This window comes from Coffea arabica, chromosome 10c (assembly GCF_036785885.1).
Source record: "Coffea arabica cultivar ET-39 chromosome 10c, Coffea Arabica ET-39 HiFi, whole genome shotgun sequence".
Classification (NCBI taxonomy): Eukaryota; Viridiplantae; Streptophyta; class Magnoliopsida; order Gentianales; family Rubiaceae; genus Coffea; species Coffea arabica.
In genome coordinates, this window is record NC_092329.1 from 35,313,306 (window position 1) to 35,321,263 (window position 7,958).

The following is a 7,958-nucleotide window of genomic DNA, read 5'->3' on the forward strand; positions in this document are numbered from 1 at the left end:
AAATACCATAAGTCGGGAAATTAAAGACTGTGACGACCCCACTTCCCTCAAGGGCGAACCCCAGAGGTTAGCGGATCACCTGCCTAGCTCTCGCCAGAACTCACTTACTAACATTAATTTCAGAGATAACATTAACTTCAAATTAAGAATGAAACTCCCCAATAGATATTACAAGCCATCCAACTTCACAAAAAACTCCATACTTATGTATATGACCAAGCGAAATGAAATGCAAGCAGTTCAATCACTTCTCTAAGTATAAATAGAATTGCAATTACTTAAAATAAGGACTACAACTTTTGAATTCCTTATTCTTTGGATAGCAAATCAATAACACTAAACTCCTCAATATAACATCTATATGCTACCAATCATCCGAATAGACAAACCAAAATACAGACCAAAAGATAAGAACTTGTAAACTAATACCATAATATAGTGCCGTCCAAATACAAGATTAAGATTTCCTATTACAACTAGCACTATTCTTGTCCTTGTCTTCTTCGTTCCCTGTTAAGGAAAACAAATGAAGGGATGAGTTAAAAGCTCAGTGAGGTTCCAAGAGAACAACAAGCAATTAGGTATTTTAGCATTCACATCATAGCATGATCACATTTTCCATAAAGAACGTAACATCTAGAGAACTCATTTAACCATGTACAGCCGATAACACATGCATATAAAAGGATATAGTCTGTTCTCGGGAATAGGTTCCATGACAACTTGTTCAGAATCTGTTGACACTCCGTCAACCATGGAATCATAACAAGTCCAGTAGATCACCACTTAACTCCAACCTCCATCCACCAATCAACCCCCTACCGGGCCCGAACTCCAAACATAAACAGTGGTAGTAATACTTGAGTATACCAATTAGTCGAGGAGATAACACTCCATTCGACAAAACAGTAGACCCAGGGTTCGTTATCTAATCGACCAGACCCTTGCCGGCTCGACTCGATTAACTAGCCTATGGGGTTTAGGATCCAGGCCGTTACATTCAACTCATGCGCATGAATCTCAGTTCACTTGCAAACAATTCACTTATAGTAGTAAATCAGGAATTCAATCAAGTTAGGTCGAGTGTGATAAAGTACACACTCACCTATGTAATAACAAGTCAATTCAAGTAACAAGTTATAAACAGGTCATATTTGCGCAACAAGTAGCATGGAACTTGCAGTTGGAACACTCACTAGTTCAAGCAAAAATAGCATCAAAAGTTTCCTCCTGGATTGCCCCCTTGATCAGACAAGCCCTAAGAATAACCAAGTGAACAGAATTCATAATTTAGACTCGGCTATGAGTTGTATACCTCTCCAAGTTAAATTTTTTCAAAACCCAACATAAACAACCATATTTAGAATGGAAATCAAGGAAAAATTTAAGTATATTCTAGGACAAAAACTCAAGTAGGGTTTTGAAGCGTATAAGAGCATTTTGGACTCAAGAAACATGAGTAACCAACAAGTTCCTTATTCGCTTCATGGCGGGAAATTTTCCAGCGGCGAACCAATGAAAGAAACAAGGTTTTCTCAAGTCAAGTCAGCGAGGTTGTGTCCAAAAGACTTTCAAACTAAAGACGTTGAGGCTAAAAGGTAGCAAGGTGAAAAACTGCCCTCCAAATCAGAATTTTTCGCAGCCATGAAACAAATACAATCATGAGGTTTTCACCTCCCAATCTTCATAGTTTTCATTCAAATTCACGCACAAAAGGCTCCTCCAAAGTTTGGAACAAGTTTTGGCTAAAACCAATTACTAAAAGGTTAGAAAAATAACAATGTAATAGACTGCACTCTCCATCAACAAACAAGCACAATTTTAGCCAGCAATTTGGAAGAAAATCGCAATGAAACCCTTCCATTTCGACCAAAGTGCAATACATAAGCAAAGCTTAAAGGTTCACTAAGCATATTAGGCAAGTACATCACCAAATCAGTCCAAAATCAAGGTAGTAAGCTGCCCCAAAATTTGGACAGCATAACTGTGAGGACTTGCAAATTCCTTATATATTTCTTGAAAATTTCCTTTTATTTGAAAATTATTTCGAAAATATTATTCTATACCATCTTACCAATCAATCACCCTATAAAAATGCCAATGATCATAGGAAATTAGGGTTTTCCTTTTCGATTTCAAATCGAAGTGAAATAGGGTTTTTCGTGTATCCGTAGTGTAATTATCCGGTACGGAGCGAGGATCAAATTTGGTGCTTAAGAGTGACTTTTAGGTGAGAAATAATATGTGATTAGAAGCAATGATATAAACTTAGTGAATAGGAAGAAAAAAACTCTAGTACGTGTGATTTAAGAAAATCGGCTCGAACCGACGGGTACCGTTTGTTACCGAGTGAGTACACCACTTGACCACCACTTTATTACCTTAATCTCCTTGTTTTAGTTGAGCTAATTAGCTCTTAATTAACCCTTAAGCCAGCCACCATTATTGACTAAGGAAAAGAGAGATATTTTGGTGGACATATTTGGGATTAAGCCATGTGTCACAAATCCAACCAAGGTCTTGACCAAGACCTTTGACCAAGACATTTTCCTTCCTTTTTATCTTCTTCTTGGCTCCATTTTCTTCCATTTTTCTTGAGCTTGGCCGAAATTTTAGGGGAGGGAAAAAACAAGAGAGAAACCTTCAACTCCAACTTCAAATTGTGCTTGAATCTTGAGTTCCAATCAAAGTTTGTACCAACTACTCCATAAAACTTGCTCACTAAGGAGATTTAAAGGCTTTGGTGGAGTGATTTTGGAGAGGAAAACTCTACGCTACCATCTTTATTGAGGTATTGGCTGTCGCTTATCTTTGGTGCTTTTATTCTTGCTCAAGTTGCTATACAACTCAAGTTTTGATTAAATTGGTAACTATACAAGTAGTTGTGATGATTTTGGGTGAATTAGTAAGGTAGGGTTTTGTGTTGTTCAGCCATGTTTCTTCTTGTGTGGATGGTATATAGTGCATACAAGCTTGTCTAGGAGGTTGAGGTGGTGAATCAAGCCAAAACTAAGAAGATTAGCATTGGAGTGCATGGATTTTTTAAAATTCCAGAAATGAAACTTATGACTGCTTGGTTCTGCCCGGTTCTGTTACCCATAGTTAGAGGCCGAACTGACCTTAGCACAAAACATGAAAGTTGTAGCTAATAATATTTTATAATATCCTACAAACTTTCAGATCAATCGGAGCAACGTAACCTGTGAAAAGACTGAAATACCCTTGCTGCCCTGTTTCTATCCGAACATACTACTCAGCTTCTGTAATTGGTTGTTTTGACCAGGAATACTACTGATTTGGCTGTCAATGTCTTCTTAAGACTTATAGCCTTGTATCTTAGGTTTCAAATGGCTTTGGAATCACCTGAATTGGAGTTATAGGTGTTGAGATATGACTGAATAAGTCAGGACTGCTGCAGTACACTTTGACCTGGAAAATCTGGAGTTGTTTTGGTTTATTTGACCTAGTTAGGGTGAGAACTTGACTGAGTGGTCTTTATCAAAATTGTAACCCTCTGTCTTAGCTTCGAAATGGTATAAATTACATTCCAATCCGATAAGCGTAGCGTCGGATGTGTCCGTTACGCAAAACCCGTCAAATCTGTCTTTTGTTAAGTTTCATTTCCGCATTTGTTATTAGCTCGATTTCTATACTTGTATTGTTTTGAGCCTATGGAATGGCTATTGAAATGAATTTGTGTTGTGGGTAATCTTGGTTCGATTGAGAAAAAGAATGAAGCCATAAATGGCTGGAAATAGGAAAATACAAAGGGCGTGCTGCCCAAATTTTCGCTCGAGGGCTAAGTTTCTATTTGAACTTGTATATTTTTGTTTGGCAAATACTATAACCGTTTTTCCATCTTAAAACATAATCCTTCTTAAATTAGAAATTCCAAATGTTTACTTACTCTTACCAAATAAAGAGGAATGGTTTAGGGTTTTCTTGGGTATTTTTGTCCTCCCTCTTTTTCATGAAGTCTATAATATCTACTTGAATATGAAATGATTTTGAACCATATAAACGATTCCGAAAACAGTATTTCTTAGCCCCTCTAGTTGGATTCCGACTTGTCTTTGGTTCAAGTGTTTACATTAGAAAATTTTATAATCCTTTTGAGTTTGGTTTTACATTTGGTCTACGAAACCCTAACTATTTTGTCTACGGGTCTAAATGTCCTCGTTTCACTTTAAATACCTAATTGTTTGTGCTAGATGAACTGAAATATTCTGTCTCATTAACTTTAGGTTTTCTCGGTGACTAAGGATAATATCCGGAAGGATATTTTGCAAGTTGTTTTGCATACATAGGTGAGTGTTCCTTGTTTGCTATATTATTCTTGACTCCATGACTTGTGTTATTGTTTGATAACGTGTTAAGTACTTGCAATGATTTTCAAAACAAGTTTTCTGGGCGAGTGTGTACTTCATCGCACTCGACCTAAATACGTATGAACTTTTCAATGATTTAATGATTGAACGAACGATTAGTTGTGCATGAATGTAAGCCTTCTGGCTGAACTGGGCCCTGCCCTTCGTTACCGATCGACTTGAGCCAGAAGCGGACTCGGTCGGGCGATATGGTGACGCTGGCCATATCGCTGGGTGTGAACGTTGGTATACTCGAGTATTACCTTGTAGGTTGATGGAGCCTGGCCAAAGGCCAGGAAAGGGGTGAATGAAACGAAAGAATGAACGAGGGTTTTACTTACAAAAATGCAATCTTCAAAAGAATGGAGGAATAAGGGGAAATGTCAGGAGAACGAACGAACGAACAAATTTACGGCTCCCAGTGAGCCCGTATCCTTTTAATGAATGTGTTACTATCGCTTTCCGTTGTAAATGTTTCTTGAATTATTGATACTCCATGTTTCATGTATTGAAATGATTTTTTGATTATGTGTTCGGAACCTCACTGAGCTTTTAACTCACCCCTTTAGTTTTGTTTTCCTTAACAGGGGACGGCGAGCAGGATGAGAGCATAGACTAGCCTAGTCTAGTTCTTTTGTTTTTTTTTATGGTTCTCGCCCCAGTGCTTGGCACGGGCCGGACGTACGAAGGATTAAGAACCTTTGTATATTCGATGTACATACTCTCTTTTGGGTTGGCAATGTATATAAGTTCCGCTTTAAGTTTTGGATCGTTGCCCTATTTATTCTTGTGATTTTATTCCGATTTCATTTAAAAGGATTGTTGTGAACGACTGAATCCCGGCGAGAGTTGGGCAGGCGGCCCGCCGTACCCTTTGGTTCACCTTAGGGGAAGGTGGGGCTGTCACAATAACCCCTGTTTTATCCTATATTTCCTCTCCAAATTCAATACAAAATTTAATGGCCAAACCATCCAAATCAAGACCACAAATGATAGGCTATACAAGCTGCTAGTTTCAGACCATAAGCCACCAAAAATAGACAAGTATTCAACTCACATGTCTCCATACCAAGGCTGGCCATCAAGCAAAAGTTCAACTCTACAAGCTGAAATTTCCATAAGCAAACTAATAGAACATGTACAAGCTAGAAAAAATCACATGACATGGCTAACATTTATATTAAACATGATATTAACATATTAACACTCATTTTCCTCAACTAAAACTAGAAATTTATCGCTTGGGATATGAAACATGTAAAAGTGAAGTTTTCACCTCTCAAACCTTTCATTTTCTACTCCAATTCACTACTCATACCAAAGTGAATGTCTAATCATGTGTTTAGGACATTAACAAGATGATTTCACCACACAAAGCCAATTGTAAAGCTGAACAAAAATCACTCTCTCTTTCGGTCTGCCTCAAGGAGAATTCCAGCCATGAAAGCAGTGAAATAAATGGAGTTTAAACCACTTAAGGTCCATGGTTTTGGTTTATTTCCAACACATACTTGTAGTTTAAAAGTCTTCTAGGGTGTTTTGAGCAAATTGAGCTTAACATCATCTTGAAAAATTTAGCAATCAAAGCTGAAATTCCAGCAAGCATTCTTTCTTTGGAAAAATCATAACTTAAGTTATAAATGTCAAAAACTCATATAAATTATCTCGTTTAAAACTAGACTTGAAATACTAACAATTTTTAGAAGACATCTCAAGGATATTTGGTTCATAAGTTAATCCAAATTGAGTCACAAGTTACCACAACATCCCAATTTTTACTTGTTCACGACCGATTTTTCAGTCAACTTTGCTGATTTCCTGGTGCATATATAAAATGAACCACAGCTCCAATTTTATACCGTTGGAAAGATCTATGAGTATAGTTTCAAACACAATTGACGGCACTCAATTTCGATTTTTCTACACTAAGTTATGATCCGTTTACTAAAACTGTCCAGAGGTAATTGTTACCCGAATTTCCAGCTTTCGCAAGAGTTATTTCAACTTTATCTCTACAAATCTCACCTCTAAACCAGCAATTTGCAACCAAGATCAAAACCAACATGCTATATATCATACAAAACAAGAAATATAACAGTTAGAGTGTGACTTCCTAGTGGAAACTCCTCAAACGGACGAGACAGCAAGCTGTGACAAGGATGGAGCAAAGTTCCTCCAATTTTTCTCAAGCTCTCTTAGACAAATTTTCAGCCAAATCAATGAACATACAACTATGATTCAACCATATAAACATACTAACTTCTATATACACGGTTGGCATGATATAAAACATGAAATCTTAGCAAAACTTCACTCCAAATTTAAAGTAAAACTGATATATTCAACTTTATGCAATCGGTCAGCCCACAGATTTTTTTTCCAACCAGGTTCCTTCAAAATTTCTTTCATCCAAGCCACTAATTTCTCACTCTTTTTCATGGCAAATACACCATATATCATTTTTAACATAGGATGAATCATATGACCTAAGTTCTTAGCAAGGAAACCCATCAAAGTTCCAAATACAAAGCTGCAAATCAAAACTATCAGCATATGTCACTAAATTAACATTCCAGCAACCTATAACTTAGAAAAGTATATTTTTCTTCCACTAAACTCCCACCTTTTGGCTTAAATTAAACATACAGCTAGAGTACTCAAGAGTAATAGAAAAATGAGGGGTTTTATAGCAATTGTTACCTCCCTTTTTCCTTACAAATCAAAGCTGAAAAAAAATGCAGATGGCTCACTTGCTTCTCCTTCGATACCTCAAGGGTGATATGCACCAACTTTCCTCTGTTTTCTCCCCTCCAACATAGCTGGATCCTTTCTACTCTCTTGACTCTCTCTCACTTACGGTTTAAACTTGAAGAAATAGGGGAATTTTGTGAAATATCTATGGCTGAATCAGCCTTGGTTCTCGGTTGATGACAGGAAGAAGAAGATGGAGTTTTCTTGCTCTCAACTCTCTTCTCTCTCTCGGCTGAAGTGGAGCAAAACAAGAGGAAGACTATGGCTAATTTTTCTTGTTTCAAGACTGATGTTAATGGTTGAAAAATGAAGAAAGCTCCAGGGTTAAATCTTGTGGTTTTCCATTGGGTTTTTTTTTTTTTTTTTAGAAAGCAAATGAGGAGAAGTAAATGGGTTTCTTTCTAGCTCTGTCTCTCGGCTGTTTGTGAGGAAGAAAGAATGAAAGCTTCTCCCTCTCGGTTGAACTAAAGAAAAGAAACAAGAGGGAATAAATTGGACTTGGTCAACTTGTGCATGGTACTTGGACTTGGTCAAAAATTGTGGCTAGTCATGCAATGAGCAAATTATCCCTCACTTTCTCTCGGTTGAAGACTGGTCTAGGGAGCCCTTGGTCAAGATAAGAAGATTATGGCTGATTTTTCCACTCCATTGTCGGCCAAGAGGTAAGAAAAGGAATGAAATGTCTTGGTCTATTTTGCTTCCAAGGTGAAGACTAAAACTAGTCTTGATCAAAGTCAAAAATCCAATAATTCTAAAAGTAATTAGCTAAGATTAACCCTTCATTTCCACTCAAATAGAGTTTGCACAACCAAATAAGTTTGACTACTTCAATTAAACCCT

At 37.2% G+C, this 7,958-nt stretch overlaps 1 long non-coding RNA gene across 1 annotated transcript; it reads right to left on the reverse strand.

The window, feature by feature from the left end:
* Positions 1-248: 248 nt before the first annotated feature.
* Positions 249-7,537, reverse strand: LOC140015646 (uncharacterized). Its single transcript, XR_011822281.1, has 2 exons — positions 7,068-7,537; positions 249-510 (listed from the first exon to the last, which is right to left on the reverse strand). It is a non-coding gene; the product is annotated as an uncharacterized lncRNA (long non-coding RNA).
* Between the last annotated feature and the right edge of the window lie 421 nt (positions 7,538-7,958).